At 35.7% G+C, this 21,556-nt stretch overlaps 1 long non-coding RNA gene across 2 annotated transcripts; it reads left to right on the top strand.

Moving 5' to 3' along the window:
* The first annotated feature begins 13,504 nt into the window (after positions 1 to 13,504).
* Positions 13,505 to 18,844, top strand: LOC125223927. Of its 2 annotated transcripts, XR_007176809.1 has the most exons (3): positions 13,505 to 14,220; positions 14,851 to 15,192; positions 15,259 to 18,844. It is a non-coding gene; the product is annotated as an uncharacterized LOC125223927 (long non-coding RNA). The 2 variants fall into 2 exon arrangements; XR_007176808.1 differs by having other exon boundaries at positions 14,851 to 18,844.
* The last annotated feature ends 2,712 nt before the right edge of the window (positions 18,845 to 21,556 follow it).

The following is a 21,556-nucleotide window of genomic DNA, read 5'->3' as shown; positions in this document are numbered from 1 at the left end:
CATATGTAGAATCAGTTAACTTAAACTAACTGCTTTTGTCCAACTGGCAACTTCATGAAACATGGCACTCTCCATCTGCACTAATTTTGCATTATTTCATCTGTTAAAGCCATTGACTGTAAATACTAAATAGGCTTCACCGGATACCTACATTAACAACTCTTGAACACTACTTAATACTTATGTGAGCAGAGTCTTTCATATTCATTAAATTTAATCAAAATATTGCTATGTAGCAATAATTAAACCCCTCTAACGTAACTTCAGTTTGTTGGAATAATTGAGTGAACAATTACATAAAGCTCTCTATGATGATTAACCGAGAACGACGGAGAAGGAGCATAAACTATAAAGCGGAAGCGTACCTTGATCTATAACGAATTGAACGGCGGAATTGCTTTGCAGCGGCTATGGATCTTCCAAACGATCAGAGACATTCTTCGCAATAGTCTGTCGAGAGAATACAGAGATATCGAATGTTCTTCTGACATCTGGGGACCATAACCCTAGTTTATATTTATATAAAATATAAACCCCTTTATTTTCTATTCGGTCCCTCATCAAATAGAAAATCACAAAATGGTATCTACACTTATTTCCATAACAAATAAATACACTTTAGCCCAAACTTTAATCTTCAATAGATCACTTTAGTTGAGCAACTGAAAGATAGCCATACACATTAAATTAGTCATGTGGAAGCTCAAATTTCTAACAATCTCCCACTTGGGCAACACATGACACCAAATAAATGTGTACAAACCGAATGAGCACTCAAAAGTGCTATCACATAGTGTATTTCCGAACAATCTTATTATTAACCATATCGACATAGGACTAAAGGGGCAGTCACCATATTTTTTCATGATTAAACCCATCAGTAATCACATATGCAAATATAATCAACAACAAATCAATTATGGAGTGTAGCATGAAAATTTCATGCAAGGTGATCATACATGCCTATTTCCAACTGGTCCTCCCAAATTGAGATCAAACCAAAAATAATGGACAAAACATAATACTTTATTTCTGCAGAGAATAACATGAGTTTTATAACTACATGTTCAAAACAAAACATAGAGCAATAACCAAAACTACTCCCACTGAACGGAAGTATCCTTAAACAACATAACATCCATTTAGGTGATAGTCCCTTAATGATTGGATTTGTAATCATCAAATCCATTCCCTTATGCTCTATATGTATTTGTCCATTCCGAATCCTTTATTTAACAACCAGGAAGTTCCTGTTGTTTTAGAATATAATACTGCAGAGTTATTGTCACAACATAACTTAAGTGGTCTTTCAATACCTTACATTATGCAGCCTAGTCACATAATTTCACAGTCATATTAATTAACTAGATGCCCCAAAACAAGTTACGAATTCTGTTGTCATGGCAGAAGTAACTACAAGTGTTTGCTCAGTACTTCTCCACGAAATGGCTCTACAACCAATAGACACACGTAACCTAAAATGGATCCTTTACTGTATTGGCATCTAACAAAATCAGAATCAAAATGCCTAAAGATCTCTCCAAATGATCTGATTTTCTGTATGCGAGCATGTAATGCTTAGTTCTCTATAAATATCTCATAACCCGTTTTGCTGCTTCCTAATGATCCATATCGGGTTATTGAAATATCTGCCCAACATATAAACAATTAAAACCAAATTGGGTCTAATACACACTTGAGCACACATTAGGCTCCCAATCACCGAAGCATATGGAACCTTCTGCATTTTCTAAATCTCAAGATTTATCTTATGGCACTGAATGAGACTAGGTTTGTCTCCTTTAGTCATAGGGGTATTTCTTTACTTGCAATTATGCATCTCAGATCTTTAGGCACCTTTTTACTATATCCCTTCTGTGACAATCGAAAATTATTCTTTCGATTCCAAATACAAAAGAGGCTTCCCCAAGATCTTTCATCTCAAATTTCTTTGAGAGAAAATTCTTGGTGTTAGTGCAACATATCCTTATCGAAAATTATTTCTTTCGATTCCAAATACAAAAGAAGATGCATTTGCTCCCACTGAACTTGTGATACACACAACCATCAATAGCATTCTTTCTGAATCCAAATGAAAGAACTACTTTATAAAATTTGTGGTACCATTGACGAGAGTCTTAATTGAGGTTGTTGAGATTGACTTTAAATGATATCATCCGCATGAGATTGAATGTTTACAACAATACATCTTGAGGTTATTAATATGCTTCTACTTTAATGATAGTACCTGATCATTGTCATAGTCCCTTTTGATTCAACAGCCTTTAAAGCTTGAATGAGTAACATAATTGAGCATACAAAGATTGTTATATGCACTTAAGGAAACAATACCTCTGATACTAGAATTATTTGAAGGAATAACTTTTACTATTTCTGAATGAACAAGAGAAACCAAATTTGTCCAAAGCGAGAAAAACCAAGAATTTTGTTTTAAAAAGGAGAGTACAATAAAGTATCCTTCAAAGGCAGAATAATTCTAGCTGGCTTTATGCTGTCCTGATACCAAATAGTCTCTACTTCCACCGATTTGTCATGTCCCACGTAGATGTATCTTTAAGCTAATGATTGACTTTTCGGTAGCTCGAGACGACGCACACTGATAACCTTATGTGAGTAGTAGCACCAGAATCTACCCACTAAATATCATTAGGGACTACATAAAAATTAACTTTAGAACAAACCAAAACAAGAATTGTAACTTCCTTTGCATACATGCGTGATATTTCTAATTCTTCTACTTTATATCCGTATTTTACCACAAAAGAAACAACTATCATTATCCTTATGTTATTTCTTTTATGATGAACCCATATCCGTAGCGGCATTCTCAATACACTTTTTTTCTTAATGCCTTTACTTTTTATTTCTTGAGGAATCTTACGACCAAATGTGCAACACCAAATGCACAAAACGAAGTCATAGAACTCGCGTTTAAGTGAGAGCTGACGAGACGATGCTATAATGTGCTCCCTTATGTTTTCCTTTCCACTTGCACTTTATTGAGATCGAAGCATGCTTGTCTCGGCCTTAATGTTTTTTTCACAAGCGTTCCTTAATTTTGGCAAGAATTCCCCAATAGCTCCCCAGCAAAGCGCAAATTGCTGACTCCTAATGGGATTCCATGTAATTTTTCTAAATCCGATTTTTCAACAAAATCGACAAAAAACCGAATTTTGATATTCCCAATAATATAATCATTAAATATAATCAGCCAAATTAACATCAAAACAACACAACAAATCCACAAAACATAAATTCTAAATTTCATGGATTTACCTTGATAAGCAAGAACCAAAACCTTAGTCACCAAACAGAAAAACACAATTTGTAAATTTCTTTACTGAAATAGAATCAACCTAATCATGAATTCTGAGTTCAATTCTGATTTGCCAAAAAAAATTCCAACCGAGAAAAATATGAAAGAAAATCTCAATTCCCAATTCGCAATTCACAAATCACACAATATGCATACCTAATCAATTTTCCATAAATCAAACTTATTCATGCATACATATATGAATGAAACTTTCAAAACATTCATCCAACCATCTCGATAGACGTGCATAACAATTTAAGCAACTAAAACAATTCTTATTCAAACATTATATGTGTGAGTGTGCATAATCACATATATCAAATATTTCAATTTGGAATCCACCACATGGAAACAAATTCTAATATAGCGATAATTCGGATCCACATATACGGAAACTTTAGTCCACCGAAACATTGACAAGATCATGAATAACATGACAACACTCAAAATAGAATCCTCTTGTCTTCTCAGGCGCCTGGTGGCACCATCCTACTTCACGGTCCACACCAAGACACCGTGCAAAATGCACAGGGACGAAACCAGAAATACAAATTAGTCGGTGATAAAATTTAATAAAATAATAATATTTTTAAAATATTCAAAATAATAAAAATAATATATATATATATATATATATAAATTATTTGTTGTTTCGTTCAATTATTTAAAATCGAATCAAACCTAAAATTATAATATATGCAATCAAATTTAGAAGAACTAATATTTTATTTGAAATCCAAAAGAAGTGAAGATGGATATGGAGAAATAAATAAAGTAAAATGATGTATTAAAATCAAAATACATCTACAAAAAGAGGTATTAGAATAAAAATTAATATAGTTGTTGTAAATCAATTATTTATCTTTTAATTGATTCTATGTCTTTTAAAATAATGAAAACTAATTTAAAATAACGAAATCTATGAAATTGATGATTAGATTGATGAAGATTGTGTGGAAACAAACTATATTATTGTACTTGAAATATTTTATTCATGGTATATTAAGTTTAAGATGAGGAGATTGAAATTAGTATGCGATTTACTTGAATTTTACATGGTTGTAGATGATAGTTTTATTTGGTTTTGATCATATATTTGGTATTTTGAGACATGGTTATAGCTACTTCTCTATGATATTGGTATTTTGACCATTTTGTGAAGAATGTATAGAAAAAGGATCGAAAATGAGCTTAAATGGCGAAAGGAAGCATCGGGATGAAAAAAAGGATGAAATGCAGCGCACAGATGGCGACTCGCCAGCTTCGCCCACGCCCAACCTGGCGACTCGCTAGGTGCATTGCCCAGAATCGCCGTATGCAGCTGGTGACTCGCCAGCTTCAACACTTAACGAATCTGGCGACCCGCCATGTTCGGCCAACTCTTCTAATCAAGGAAATTCGAGCCCTAATTATATATACCATGCATGGGACGCCTCCTACATCATTCTACACGTCTCCTACCCCAAAAATACCACTTTTTCACCTAGGAAGAAGAGAAGAATGGGCAGAGGACGAGTATTCATCGCAAGATTGAACACGAGGCCTCCAATCCACCCAATCCAATTCTAGGAGTTCATATTTTAGTTTCATTCTTGTTCAAACAATGTTTTTGAATACTTCTTTGAATATTTCTTTGACTTTTGTGTTGAACATGAGTAGCTAAATCCTCCGTAGGATTCTATGAGGGAGATACAATGATTCTTATGTTTAATTGATTTCCGTTTTCTATGCCTTGGTTCATGTGGTTATTTTGACTTCTCTTGTGCTTATACATTTATTTGACTGATCACCTTATAAATGCATGTGGATTTTACTACAATACTTGGGAGATGAGTAGTTTAATTTGAAAGAAGAGAAGTTGACGTCTTTGCCAACATAATCGACAGATTTGAGCCTTTGAATAAAGCTAAGTATCTCAGGAGCTTTTAGGTGTTGTTACCTTAGTTCAAGGAAGTACACTTCGGTTCTAGGTAGCAATCTACAAATTGTATGCTTCGGGAGAAGATATAGTTTTACCTATGTGATAATTAATAACCCTTGAGACCCTTTGTTGGGATAGTTTGAAAGTTAATTGAGCATAAGATAGTTGTTATCGATCCCGTAGGTTTCTACCTTCCTCATCCTTGATCTACATCCATTTTCTTTCACTTGTTTTAGTACTCAACTTATTTTTAATACAAGTATACCCGCAAGTGAAAATAAAATGAAAAGATCATAAAAAATTAAACTAAAAAAAAGAGAACAAAATTGGTGAAAAGAATTTCTCGGCTTGACAACTGTTGTTTACACTTGGGCTTGTTTAAAGTTTAATAGAAAATAGTCCAACAAATACACTTGCTAAAAGTTAAGGCCCAACAGAACTAATAATACACGTGAACTGAAGCCCAATTGTAATCATCTTCTTCCCCAAATTTAAGGAGAAATCTCGGATAAAGGGACTCAATTCACAAGCCTTTCGAAATTTGGTTTTAAATTCGCTAACTTTCCGGATTATGAAATTGTGGTGTGCGAATTTTTCGCAATAAATTTTTTTCGATTTTTTATCTATTTTCTTACTCATTCATCCATGAAATATTGTCCAAGTTTGACTCGGCACAGATTTTAATAAATGTGAAGAAAAGTGAGTTATAAAAGTTAGTGGAATGAGAGTCCTATATTTATATATTAGTTTTATAATAGTATGTGAGTGTAAAGAGTTAGTGGAAAGTGTGAACCATTTACTAAAAATAGAAAAAAAAGCAAAGTGGACAATTTTTCACGGCCGGACCAAAATGGAAAAACTAGACAACATTTCACGGACGGAGGAAGTACAATTTATCTCAATGTATTTATTACTTGACCAAATTATCCTCTAATATTTCGGTACTTACTTTTTATTAGTACTCTCTCAGTCCCTCTGTAGTAGAGACGTTTTTTTTGGCACGAAATTTAAGAAAAGTTGTGTTAAGTGAGTTAGGCCATCCGCATCCCTGTCTCTTATCCGTCTCTTAACCGTCTCATCTCTTCACTATTCATGGGCCCCACTGTACTTTTCACCTCATCTCTTAACTAAGAGACAACACCTGCATCCCTCCATCTCTTAATCATCTCATCCCTTAACTATTCATTCAATTTCATTTTTTTATTTTTATTTCCAACAAATTCAATTAATATTTCATTGAAATATTAAATTAATACTAATAATTCATTAAATCATTAAAAACCACCAAAATTACAACATTCGAAAATACGAAATATACATAATTGAAATCCTATGCCGTATTTTTAATTTTAATTTTAATTTTTTAATTTTCAATTTTTATTACAATATTGAAAAATACAAAAATTAAAAATTACAATATTTTAATTTATTTTATTTTCAAATTAAAGAAATATGGTGCATATATTATTCCCTGCGTCCCCAACTTAGGAGTCCCAGTTGAGTTCGGCACGAGTTTTAAGAAATGTAAAGGAAAGTTGGTGAAAAAAGATAGTGGAATGTGAGTCCTACTTTTTTATATTAGTTTTATAATAAAACGTGAGTGGAAAAAAATTATTAGAATGTGGGGCCTAATTCATTTATGGAATTTTTCAACCGGGACTTCTAAAGTGGGACATCCAAAATGATAAACCGGGACTCTTAAAGTAGGACGGAGGGAGTAATATATATAATATATTTTATTTTATATATACTAATAGAATATAAATATATATAATATAAAATTAATAGAATATATATAATACATAGTATTATATAAAATATATTAAAAGAACATATATATTATATATATGCTATAATATATTAACTTAGAGTAAATATATTATATTTAAAATATAATTTGATTTTTCGATTTTTCGGTTTTTTTTTTCGCCCGAACCGAATCGAAAATCGAAATTTTTGTATTTTTAAAACCGAACCGAACTGAACCAAAAAATCAAATCGAATTTTAAAATTTCAGTTTGGTTCGGTTCGGATATTTGGTTTTCGATTTTTTTACTCACCCCTTAAGTGAGTTAAGTAAATGAATAATAAAGTAGGAAATAAAAAAGGTAGAGAGATGAATAAAGAATAAAGTAAGAGAGAAGAAAAATTGTTGTTTTTTGCCAAAAAAAGAAAACGAATCAGCTACCGTAGGACAACCTAAGGAATACGACTCAGCTATAGGAGGGAGTACTAATTTTGCAAAATACCGCAGCCGCGGTGAAAAATAAAGCTCCAACTTTTCTAGCTTTGTAATGATCAATTGATTTATGTATCATAATCACTGGAGCTTTCATATTCTATTTGGCTATGCTCGCCGTCAGGTTCTTTCTCACCTTGTTCCTCTTCCTCTACGTCAAGTCCTGGCTATTCTCTGTTCTGCCACGCCAACAACACCATCTCAGTCTCCCTATCCGCCTCCGCCTCCGGCCTCGACTAATCCTACATCGAAGCCCTCCCTTCTTCTGCTTCTCCTCCCAACGAGAAGAAATCCATGTCGGAAATCATTGTTTATCCAAGATTCCATGATGAACGGAGATTCGTCGGTTGAAGAAATGAATGTGAGGGAGGAGATAAGGAGAAGGGTTTGGCTTCCTATTCAAAAATAGTGCAGGAGTGAAGGTTGAAGAAATTGAGTTGTGTATTAAAATTGGGTGTGAAAATAGAAGTAAACAATATTGTTGTGAAAATATTAGAGGGTATTTTGGTCAATTTATCAATATTGTGAGAGAAATAATAAGAAAAACTAATTGAAAATAGATTCAAATTTAAAAATTCCTTATTCTGAAAAATTCGTATGCCATGGTCGCATATTTCGAAAGGTCAACAAATTTAATCCCAAATTTCGAAAGGCCTACGAATTGAGTCACTTTTTCGAAATTTGTCAATTTTTGTGTGTCGCAGCGTCTTACTGTAAATATTTTGAATTCGGTGCCAAGGCGCCGGGGTGACGGGGCGGAGGGAGACCATGGATGGGAAGTTTCCGGGACCGGCCAAGCCTCTGCTGCAGCGGTGACTTGGCCGCTAGTTGTTCCGTCCCTGCAAACGCCCACCATGAAGCCCCTCATATATCAAATGCTTGTGGCCTATTGTGATTGATGAAAAGAAACTAGTAGAATAGACGAAGAGATTGTCTAACATTTTTGGATGTTAAAATGATTTGATAGAAACAGCAGGAGAACAGCATAGCATAAAATGTAATTTTAGAAAAATTGAACACATTCTTAGCATCTTTTGATATTGTCATGTGTTTCTTTCTATATCTACATTGATATAGTTTTTCGTGTTTTATGTCATTTATCATCTTATTGATTTGAAACTACAAGATGATTTTATCATCTGAATAGAGCATTACTATCTACACAAATTTTCCATAAAAGATTTAGGAGATGTCGCATACATTGTTCGGATCAAAGTTTTATGCATCTGATCCATGAAAATGTTGTAGACATTTTTCCATGAATGTGACATTGATGTAGTGCCTAAGCAGATTTAGCTTGCATTATTCCTTGAAAGGGTTTTACCCTATTACACTATCGTATCCTTCGACAAATCCAAAGATAGAGTGAATATGAATGATTCCATACGTTTTGTGTAAGGACCCGTCCTTCTAGGGTATAATAAATACGGCGATCGTTATCTAGGCGGATTTAAACGCAGCAGAGATCATAGGCTAGGGTTTCATTCAAAAGGGATTTGACCAAAATATTTAATGAACAATTAAGTAAGAGAAGAATAATGCCTTAGCAATGAGATTCAATGAAAAAGGACTATCACAATTAACATTCCCAAAATGACAAGGTTTCAAAATAACCCCAACTGTATCACGTCTCAATATCCCAACGAAATAAAATAGTTCAAACTCAACCAAACAATCATAAGTTTCATGTTTCAGCGGAAGCAACCAAGAGAAGGGTGAAGCTATGTATGAAGACACAACTACACTCGAAGTTTTTTAAACTGATCATATTATTATTATCTCCTCTGCTCAACACCGCCAACCGCTCGTCGCCACTCAACCTGCACATAGTGAAAACACATGCAGGGCTGAGTACTATAAACATACTCGGTGGACTCATGCCGAAAACAGTTTTATCACAAATATAGTTATCATGCCATTTTCAAGTGTCCATCGGGGTTTTATCTTTAGAAAGGCCCGAGGCACCACAATATATATATCATTTATCCAAAATCACGGTCGCGCAACCATTTTTTCACATCGACGTTTACCATATCCTCATTCTACATGACAAGGAATGCGGCCGCAATCCAGGTCACTAGACCGGCCAACCCGTACGCTGACACTCGGTCTAACATTGGTGTACACTAACCCAAGTAGAGTTTGCGGCTCTACGAGGATCCGAATTCGATTAAATCAATAGTGGCATAGCCACAAAGGATAGGCACGACAAAACAAATCAAGGCATGATAACACAGATCTCATTTTCATCAATAAAGATTTAGGACGATGTCCTTATTTTAAAAGAAAAGCCCACCTCGACGGCTTAGCTTGCAAATATACTCTTCTCCTTGCTATCACGCTGAGAGCGCGAATTATCACCTTTAAATTTATGTGTATCACAAATCAGTTTCGAACATGGATTCAAAAATTATGCATGTTCCCACGTTTCCCTTTTCCCATTAATTCGTTCTAATATCACCATTCAAAAATCAATATCTAATTATCATATCACTTTTATTCACACAACAACTTCAGATCTATCATCAAAACGTGTCACGCATGAGTGTTTCACAACACACATCACACGCACACACACAACACACATGCACGCACTCCGAGACACACACACACGATCCACTCACACACACACATACATCCCATTCAACAATTGGTTTCCCCTTTCACTCGATCTATATGCATGATGGTTCAAGAACACCGATTAATCAGTTAGAGGAGAAAAGATTGATATAAAAGTACCTTTTCTTGATAGAACGAACGGTCACAAAGAAATCATGTAATTAAATCACTCATCAATTAATCCACATACTCCATAGCATTAAAAGTATTTAATGCAAAAATTTTATAACCCGAAAATTAGGGTTCGAAAAAGCGGGGCGTTACATGACATTTGGATATCTCATGCACGTTATGCTTTGCACTTGGCTGAATCTCTGTTTTGCCATTTGGCATAGTAGCTGGATTTCAGTCAAATATTGACGAGTAACATTGGATTGTGGTAAATAATATACACATTTATGTGAATAGGATTGAGGAGTATATAGTGCTCCTTTACTAGACGCCGATGTTCTTCCTTTGCGCAAACCAGTGATCGAGAGTTAAGGAATGTCACCTTGAGTTATATGTTCACCTCAATAGGTGGAGTCGTTTCATGACAAAATATGAAACATAAGAGCATCCGCAATGGTGCTTAGGCCAGCCATAGGTCAGCCATTCTTTCCTCTGCCACGTTAGTAACACTAAAAAAACCACCTGCCACGTCAGATTTAGGCCAGCCATAGGCCAGCCGCAATAAAAACAATTCAAAATATACTACATTTACGGAATTAAAATTACGATTAAAATACGGAATTAAATTTAGACACGTGTACGGGAAAATTCATTAATTGCATTTAAAAAAGTTACATAGATAAAAAAAAAAGTACATGCATAATAAAGAAAAAAACTATCGTCGTGCAGTCCTCCGTGCCCACAACTCTTCAATTATATCCTTTTGGAGTTGAATATGAGCATCCACTTGGCGCATGTTGGCAAATTCCTTGAGTCGGCCGGCTTCATCGAGAGGTACCCCCTGTCGTACACTAGGGGTGGCCGTTCCGTGGCTTGGACCGGCTTCATCGTCACTGACCCAACTAGTCGGGTTGTACGCCTTCGTCTTCGACGATCATGTTGTGCAGGATAATGCAGGCGTACATTATCTCGGAAACGCATCCGACATCCCACAAACGCGTTGGGCCCTTGATTGCCGCCCATCGAGACTGGAGCACACCAAATGCGCGCTCCACGTCCTTGCGCGCCGACTCTGTCGTTGCGCAAAGTAGGCCTTCTTTTCATCACTTGTTTGTCGGATCGTCTTGACAAAGACCGGCCACCGAGGGTATATCCCATCCGCCAAGTAGTAGCCCATATCATGCCGGTTGCCGTTGGCCACAAATGAGACGGCTGGACCGACGCCCCCGGCACTTCGTTGAAGAGGGGAGACGAGTTCAGGACGTTGAGGTCGTTGTTCGACCCGGCTACCCCAAAATACGCATGCCGGATCCACAGCCGGTAATCAGCTACGGCCTCGAGGATTATCGTGGGGTTCTTTGACTTGTAGCCGGTCGTGTAGGCCCCCTTCCAGGCAGATCGGACAGTTCTTCCACTCCCAATGCATACGATCTATGCTTTGCCTAACATCCCGGGGAACCCATGCTTCTCCCCGTGCATCTGCATCAAATTCCGACAATCTTCGGGAGTAGGGCTTCGAAGGTGCGCTCACCGAAAATGCGATCACGCCCTACGAACTCCTTCAGACATTTCAGGGCCGACGACTCACCGATGTGGAGGTACTCATCCCACACGTCTGCCGCGCCTCCGTAGGCCAACTGCCCGATTGCCGCCGTGCACTTTTGGATAGGGGTGTGGCCGGGTCTGCCAGCCGCATCGTGCCTGAAGCGGAAACACATATATTGACGCTCCAATGCCCTAACGATGCGCATAAACAACTCCCTGCGCATTCTGAAACGCCGCCGGAACATGTTGGCGGGAAACCGCGGGTACTCTGCAAAGTAGTCCTCGTACAGCCGCTGATGTGCAGCTACGTGATCCCGATCAATCACTTTGCTCGGTGGTGGACAACTCGTGGAGGGCGAGGTATCGCCTGCTTGTTCCACCATACGCATGTACCGCTCCATCCCGCGGTTCATGTAGGCCTCCATAGCCTCGTTCATCCTCCGTTCGTACTCCTCAGGATCCCCACCACTACCGCTACCGCTACCACCCGCGTGATCCATCGCTCGATGATGCTCTTGAAATGAAAGTTAGAGAGAGAAAACTCGTTAAAACAAGTGGTGCAAATGAAAATGAAACGAAAATCGCGTTTATATATGATTTTAAAAAAAAAAAAAAAAAAAAATCGAAAATCGGCGCTGGCCGATCGGGCCTCCACAATGGCGGCTAGCCGATCGGCTAGCGTTTCGGCCAACGACGAGCGATCGGCGAGCCCACGCCGATCCGCTCGCCGATTTTAGCGCTGGCCGACTCGCAATGGTTCGGCTAGGCGATCGGCCAGCGCGACGAATCGGCTAGCCGGTCGCTAGCCGACCATTGCGGATGCTCAAAATTGATCATAGGCTCAATCATGGTGGTACAAGGTGATTTCTTATTGTACCACGATTATCAAGTGCGCCCTATGCCAATACGACAATACGCCAGCATAAGCTCGATTTTAAATAATTCATCCAAATAAAAATAAAACATCAATTTAAATATAGTTCCTATTTATTAAAAAATATTATCAAGGAAAATGATTCATGTGAACATAATTTCTGTGAATAATTCTATATATTACTATCACGTGTTTAAAAATATTAAAAAAATCTGTTGGGATATTGAACTTTAGTACTATTGTTTATTTAAGTTCTAACTAACTACTACTCCTTTTAGACATGATAGTTAAAGTAAATAGGAGTACTATTTATTAATTAGTAGTAATAAAAAATAAGATGCATTGTACGGTATGATCCATACTTTTTTAAGTAACACTAATATTTACTTAATAAATTATTAATTGAGAACATATCAATAACAATTGCTAATAAGCATCGTCGTCGTCATCATCATTATTACTATTAAATATTATTCAAAAATTTAAAAATTACATTAATTATTAACTGCTAAAATAATAATAATAATTTGTCTAAGCTTTGTTTATAATTTATTAAAAAATAGTAATAACATTAGGAAAATAATCTAAGAAAATGCAGATTTTTAATTACTTTTTTTTATTAAAGAAACAATTAAATTAGTTTCATAAAATAGAAAAATATTTGGGATAATACGAATTTTAATATAGTATACCCCATTACTTAATAAATAAAGTAGATAAAATAGTACTGGTAAAATAGTTATACTCCATTTAAACACTGTTTTTTTGACGGTTATTAACCCCTTTGTACAATTATTTTGAATTTTGCTTTTTCCGGGAAGGGCATTTGAGATCAAATTTTGAGTAGTTTCCCTTTGATTAGTTATTCTTTTGGTAATTTATGATGAAAATTGAGTTAGCCAGGGATAAAATGCTAGTTTTATTGCGGAATGCCGTTTCTGTCTCTCTTTTTTAAAATTTTATGCTAGTTTTATTGCGGAATGTTGAATTGAACTTGATTTCAAATCTTAGTGATTTCGTGAATTCAACACCGGCTTTGCATGTGGTGATATGTTTATGCCTGTATTCCCCGCCCAGACCCAAAATTTCCAAGCTTGGTTTTGCAGCTGGACTAGAAATTTGTTAATTCTAAGAGCTGAATTATGTCGTTGTCCAAGTTATCGGAAATCTACATGATTTTATTTTAAAATGGGCATATGTTGTCGTTCGATTAGTAATAGCGGTATTTATTTGGACTCTCAGTCCTGAAGAATATCGGTAGTCTGCATCAATGTCATATATGATATGAGATCTGAGGATTGATTGGGGGGGCCGAAGATGATGCCAAGAAGTGAATTCGAATCCCTTCTCCCCACTTATTTAAATACCCCATTCATTTTGCTATATTTTTGGAACACTTCATTAGAGAGAGAATTTCCCCCTATGGTGTGTGGATGTCATCTTTAGAATTCGATACTAATGCTATGGTTGCATTGTGATTGAGCCACTTTGTACAAGTATGAGCTTTGTAAGGGGTTGTCCCTGGTGAGAGTTGCCATGGTCCTTTTGGTGGAGGTTCTTTGGTTCTATTGAAGGTCACTTATTCAAACACTTGTTCTTCTCATTCACTGTCTTCCATGATTTGTATGCTTGTTTCAACATTTTGTTGGATTGAAACCTGATACTTTTTGTTGTTCTTCCAAGAACAAAGTCGCGGACTATCTATGTCATACAATGATTCGTATCATTGGGAAATGTTTCAGTGATTCGTGCTGGCACTACGTAGAAGAAAGAATGCCAAAACAGTGTTGTGGGCTAGAAGCATAGGTCAAGTGTAGGCATCTAAATGGTGTATCATAGCTCAAGTATAGATATCTCTCAACGGACAGTATAATCTTCATCAAATGTTTCTGGAGCTGCATTGTTGAGCTATGTAGCTATTATGGATAATTTGAAGAAGCATGTATAGATTCATGTCCCTTAAATGGAATTTTTTGCGTTTCCTCATTGTTAGTATTGTTTGTTCGTATACTTGGTTAAAAGGGATATGACATTTTTTTCATCTGATATAGGTTACATTACAGGGAGTATAAATTGCGGGAGATTTGATTTCTCAAACTTTCCCATGCTTCTGATTTAACCTTAAGAATGTTGTCATGCATATTATTTATTTTCATCAGTATTTTATTGCATCTTGTGAACCTTATAAAACATTCCATGGACAGAGGATATGAGGTGAATCAGTTAATCTGTAATTGTCCAGTTGGTGGCCTCTACTCTGGAAGCAACTATTAAGTGGAGGTTGAATAAGCTCCAACGGTGGCTAAGATAGACTGGACCACGCAAGCTGACGGAGAAGGTACCTCAGGACCACCTTTAACATGTGCGTGATGATTTAACTAGCACCTATCTTGACAAATTTAATGACTATTTGGGGAAATGAATCACCTTCAAAGGACCATCCTGGGTGCCAGGAAAAGCAATTTTGGAAGACGACCAATGTGAAAAGCTGGTTGAGTGTCTATTGTAAATCTTGCTGGATCATAGGAGGCATCATCCAGGAGCTGGTAGTGTTTCTTTTAATGTCAGAAAAGTTATATGGATGTATTAACAACCTCTTGTATTGATTGAAGTTCGCTGAGAGTGGAAGTTCCTCCTGAAGGTAGGAGCGCAGATTTCAGTGGTATGAAGAGGGACATTGAAAGTTAGGATCAAATTCATGCAAAAAGTGCTTTCACACCATCATCTTCATCGCACTCTGTTTACAGTGATGTCAAACCAACAGTTACAAATTAGCATTAGATTCTTTGGTAGTGACAGCAAAGGAAAACCCTGTCATTGTTTTCTAGGTCAACCAATGCCTCATCTTTTCTAGGTCATCTACTTTAGCAGAATTTGTGTTTCTATTTTCTAATTGTGTCTGCAGTAATCTGGATTGATTGGTAGCTTCATTTGGACATACTTTTTTCCTCATGGTGGTGGAATACATGAATTGATACTTTTGTATGTGCTGAATTTTCTAATAACTATAGGAAAAATGCACATAATATCATTCTGAAATATCTAAGATTTGTAGATGATTTGTCAATTTCAGTGGGAAGTGAGTTCTTGATATCAAAATATATGCATATTGGATAATGGCAGCTTTTCTGAGATAGGAATTGAATTGATCAATGAAATCAGGTTTCTCTCGCTTCCTTTTCTTTTAAATGTGAATGGCTTGTGTCCATTGTTTTATGATGACATGAACCTTTGCATTTGAATAGCAAATATTTATTTGCCATTATTTTTGCCTGGTAATATATTAATTTTGTTTTTGGTAAGTGGATCTGCTGAGATAGTAGTACTTTGTTGTGCATTATTGAAGTTTGTTTTATCGTCGGCCAATTAAATGTGCACTGTCAAGATCGTCTAACAGATATTTAGTCTAGTTTACCACTCTAACTTTGTTTTTGTGCAATTTAAAGGGAAATGGGTGAGGTCAGCTGTGTAGTTGCAGTTTGGATGTATGTTAAAGAGAGATTAATTTCTGTTATCATCATTGGTATTGATGCTGTATGTTAGTATATTTGCCTCTTCGGTTAACTTCTCATCCTTTGATGCTTTTACCTATATCTTGGACTGTAATTTTGGTGGTTGACTTGAGGCTGTTCCAAAGGGAGGGTTCACAATGTTTAAATGTTGTTAGTTCTAAAACTACAGCTGTCCATGTTCATCACATGAATGCTTTTCTGAACATTAATTCACATAGTAGAGTTGGCACTTGGCGGCACAGGTTATCGTATATACATACGTACACCTGTATGTATTGATTTCTCTAATCATAGTAAACGTTAATAGCCAATAACTCAATCACATCAGACCTGCACCCGGTTAAAAAGATTAAGGAAAGAAGAAAGTTTTATGAGGTGATTAGTGAAGAAATAGTCTTAATAATTTACATTTGGAAGTAATAGATGCATATCATATCATGGTAAGCAGAAATGATGATTCTACATAAATGATGTGCTTGTCTATTAGTTGATACAGAGTAGGAATAGAAGGGTGATGCATATTGATGCATACCTCAAAGTATTTTGTCAATTGAGATGCATTAGAAATTCCACTATTCACTTGGCATTCATTCCACTGTTAGTATAGAAGGGTGATTCACTTGGCACGTCTTGGGTTGCATATGTTTTGCCACATTTTAAGAAATGTATAAATTTTATACACAATTAGAATAGTATTTTGCAGATGGAGCGTGGGATGAGGCAGCAGGGTTAGAGGTTTCGTGGAAAAGGGAAAGGAAGTAAATAGAATTGAATAGGAGAACATGCACTTCTTTTTTTAGGGGAGGATTGTGACTAAGGCAAGATTGATTGTGAATAACATATAAAATGTTATATATGATGAAGATTTAAACAGAGATAAAGAGTAAGAGTAAGAAAGGGTGCATTTGCTATTGAATTCAATTTGTATTTATCATATGACGTAATAGGCTCATTATTCTCAACTGTCTCAATTACTCTTGCATTTATTTGGTTTTAATGATCTCTCAATCTAATATACTTCCCTTTTTTTTCAATTCTCGAACTACCCCAACCTCATTATGAAATTACACAGTTGCCCTTTTCATAACTAACGTATTTGACCTCATAATAATATCCTCACATGCACAGCCGTGTGGGTTTGCATCAATGCCTTTGCTTAATTGTAATATTGACATTCAACTACTTGCTTTAGCTTAGGTATATATTTTCTTTGGCTATTGAATGCGCATAAGCTTAAAATTTGGTGTTAATCTTGTCATTGTTTCACAATTTGACTAGGCTTTGTAGATTTTATTGCACCCCTTTGCGTTGTGGTGGCTTGCTCTCATTGGTTTCTGAGAAATGCATGCTGAAAAATTACCTAACATTCTTATAAGAAAATCAGGAACATGAAGATAGGTTTCTTCTGCTAAAGATGGAACAAATCTCACCCACCAACACCGCTGCCGCTATAGATGATCTACTTTACCTAGGAATTAAGGTGAGAAACGGACATAAATAAACAGGGGAAATAGCAGTAGTAAGGCTCATGCTCCTTTGAAATTACCTCCACCTACAACTGGAGCAGGAACATGAATCTAGAAATTGCTGCCTATTTGGTTATCATATTTGGGGTGTATGGATATTTGCTTTCATTTATCAATATTTTTGGTGGTAAGAGCTACTAGCATGTCTTCTTTGTCTTCCTGGCAGCGGTGTCGTGGATGACATCGAGCAAAACAGTGCTCTTGCATTTGGGGCATCTGGGGTCCTCCTCCGATAGCATCACGTACATGAGGCACCGAGGGCAGCCCACCAGCATCATCGAAGTGGCCTCCGGGCTGGTGGAGTACTGCAGCGTCTCGTTCAGCTCGGAAGACACACATGAGCTCGGCGGAGACACGGTCAGTGATCTGGTCGGGGACTCCACCCGCCTTGGTGGCGATAAGTTCAGCTTCAGGTCAAGTTTCGGTCCGTTCCTTCCACTCATCTTTATAACTCCTTTCTCTTTGCCTTATAGATAGATAGCTAGGATCACCTGTTCAAATATGCATAATAAAACAACAATATTAAACCAGAAATGAAAGAAGATAGGATTTGAAAATATGATATACCTAAGGATTGATTGATTGATTGAGCTAGTATGGGATTGGATTGGATTCTTCAAGTTTTATAGGAAGAACGCCACTAACATGGGGTTGTTGGAGCGGCTGAGGAGGTTGTTTTAGACTTGGAGGGGCATATTATATATAAGAGGAGATAGATGGGATCTCTTTAAAGCTTAATTAAATTATGCTGAGGGAGAGAGGGGGTGGGGGGTTAGTGGATTTGAAATCAATTGTAGAAGATGAGCTAGTGTAAATTGAGAGCCAGGAAATGTATTAATTGTTGGAAAAGATCCCAAGATGGTTGCAGAAAAGGGAAATTTGTAGTAAATATTGCAATTATGGCCGACATTCATTGCCTATACTAAACTATTCTTTCTCTATATTCAAGTATATGTAATTCGGATTAGCACACTAATTTCAAATTAGGGATAAGCAAAATCAAAATAATTAGGTTTTTGTCGATTTTTAATTTTCTTTTGGAATTTTTTTATGTATTCAACCCATTTTTGTGGTCTGCTCTTCAGAAATATTCTGAAGAATAAAAGAGACTACATTAAATCATTTTATGACTATACAATGACTTGGTTGGTTTGGCTTAATTTCATGCTGTATTTGGTATGTCATATTGCATCAAATATATCTATACAGTATTTATAAGACTTTATATATAGTACATGGATGAAAGCTCAGCAGCTATTAAAGCAAATAAATTTCTAACAAATCCAACCACAAAAGTACGAACTCTGAATAGGGGTGGGTAGGTACGGTATACCTTACCGAAACCACCATACCGTATACCTTACCGTAAATACGGTATGCGAAAAAGTCATACCTTTACCTTATCAAAGTTTTCGGTATACCGAACTTCGGTATACCTTATTTTCGGTATGACGAATTTCCATACCGATACCGTACCTCATTTTCGGTATACCATACCGAAGTTCGGTATACCTTACTTTTGCGGTATACCTGACTATCAACATCAATTAAAATAGAAAATTAGAGTATTTAGAATATTATTTATATTTTATAATTTTCAAAATAAATTTAATATAATTTATTCATAATTATATTTATATTTTACGATGATTTTATAATTTAAAAATATACAAAATATATTTTATATATAATTGCGTCTATATTTTTGTGGTATATACCATAGTTTACGGTATATACCTTAATTTACGGTATATACCGAATTTCGGTATGCAACGGTATACCGCGGTATTTGAAAATTCATACCGTTACCTTACCAAAATATTTCGGTAAAGTATCATACCGTACCAAAAGTCACGGTATACCGAAAATTCGGTATTTTCGGTATTTTTTCGGTACGATAAGGCCGGTATTTCGGTATTTCGGTATTTTTCCCCAGCCCTAACTCTGAAGAGGGATCTTAAATTCTTGCGTAGGTAAGATGGTGCCATATATGAAATTATTAATAGGAATTTAAAACCCAGATTTTATTTTGTTATTACCCAAAATATATTTTAAGTTTTTTATTATACATATTGCGTAATATCATTGACCCATTTGGCTTTTTGTTTATTGCTTATTTAGTGACGTGTTCATTGTATATATGGAATAATCGCCGCCTGAGTCATGATGTTAGCAACTTAGAATTATTTATCAATCGGCCCAATACAATTCAATATCTCATTTATTGTGATTTATTATACAAGTTGAAATTTTGAATTGTCTAGTTTCAAGAAATGATTAATAAGCTGTATTTATTTAACAGGAATCAATTTAAGTGGGTGATTTAAGGAGATGATAGTGATCTCCCTTTTCTGACGCGTGCATATACCTATTTTTCATTTTTAGGCTTTCATATTATAGTATTAGAATAGTGATATAATACAGACTCATATATCGTACAAACTCTAAACTTTTCAACACAATGTTAACCGTTGGCACTGTGTTGATATTTTCTGATGTTGTTATTTTATCATCTGTTGACATTTTTTAACGGTCCAGATCATAGTTTGGAGTTTGTACAATATTTAGAGTTTGCATTTGATCACGTTCCTTTAGTATTATATATATTCTTTTGGATTTTTTTTCTCTAAAAAGAAAGCAAAAATAAATTAAAATTCAACTGAAAAAAATAAAGTTTGAATTGTTGTTTGAAACTTATTTGGTAAACCATCACGGATCTCTTAGACATGTCAACTTTGGTACCAAGATAATTAATGTGTTGTTATCGAGAAAATGGCAAACTTGAAAAGTAAATTGGTGCATAATGTTGAATGTAATGAATGTTGTGTATAAAACCAAAGATGGGTTACCATCTCAATTTTTCCAAAATCTCCATTTAATGGACTAAAATTTGTGATGTCAAATGTTTCAACAATTTCCGCAGCTGAGGACCATAACCGATGAAGATTGTGATAAATAAATAAATAAATAATGATAGCAGACCAAGACATCGAATTTTCACCAATTTTTCGGTTGAGCTTGCTGGGACATTAAACAAATTATTGGCTTCTTGAAGCACTTTCGTGTGCTCAGATCAAGTGGTCACGCCTATGCGAACTGTTCCGACTTCCGAGTACAAAGTGCTATGAGTTCCCGAGCACCCGTTTATGCTCGCTTGGTTCCACAATTCCAAGTACTTTATGTGCCCAGACTTCCGAGCACCTGTGTGCGCTCAAAAGTGTAGTTATAATAGTGTGTGCCCGGACTTTCGAGCACCCTTGGGTCTCTTACTTTACCAATTATGTATTAATTCTCGTGTCGTCCAAATATCATTATTTTGGGATGGAGGGAATACTAAAAAGTAAAAATAATTAAAAAAGAAACAAATTAAACTAAAATAAGTGTAACACAACCATATCTGCCTGAGGTCTTCTCCTGCCCATGTTTACAGTTGGTCGAGCACCTCTCTAAATCCAACTTGAACCCAAACTCAGACCAAAATTATTGGGTTCTTAGGTTAATCTGATAAGGAGTCAAACGCAATAAGGTTTGATCCATACCCATTTACCTAAATTTTTGTGTGTTTACGTCGGATTTTCATATCGTGTTGAAAAATTGCAAACTCTACTTGAAAGAATAATTTTTTATTTTTCAATTCAGCAACCACACTACTTATTTTTTATTCTTAAAATATCTTTTCTTTTCCGCTTTCCCGTATTTTTAGAGTGTAAAACGAACTCTATAATATGCATGTGATTAAAAAGCAGAATTCATATTATTATAATACTCCTATGTAATAAGAATAAGTGAATACTAATTCTTTAGCAGTTTTGAATTTTGATGTGTTTTAATTAAATGAGGAGTTAATAGTCTAAATATCATCTCACATGTAC

This window comes from Salvia hispanica, chromosome 4 (assembly GCF_023119035.1).
Source record: "Salvia hispanica cultivar TCC Black 2014 chromosome 4, UniMelb_Shisp_WGS_1.0, whole genome shotgun sequence".
Taxonomy (NCBI): Eukaryota; Viridiplantae; Streptophyta; class Magnoliopsida; order Lamiales; family Lamiaceae; genus Salvia; species Salvia hispanica.
This window is presented reverse-complemented; position numbering and strand designations above follow the sequence as displayed.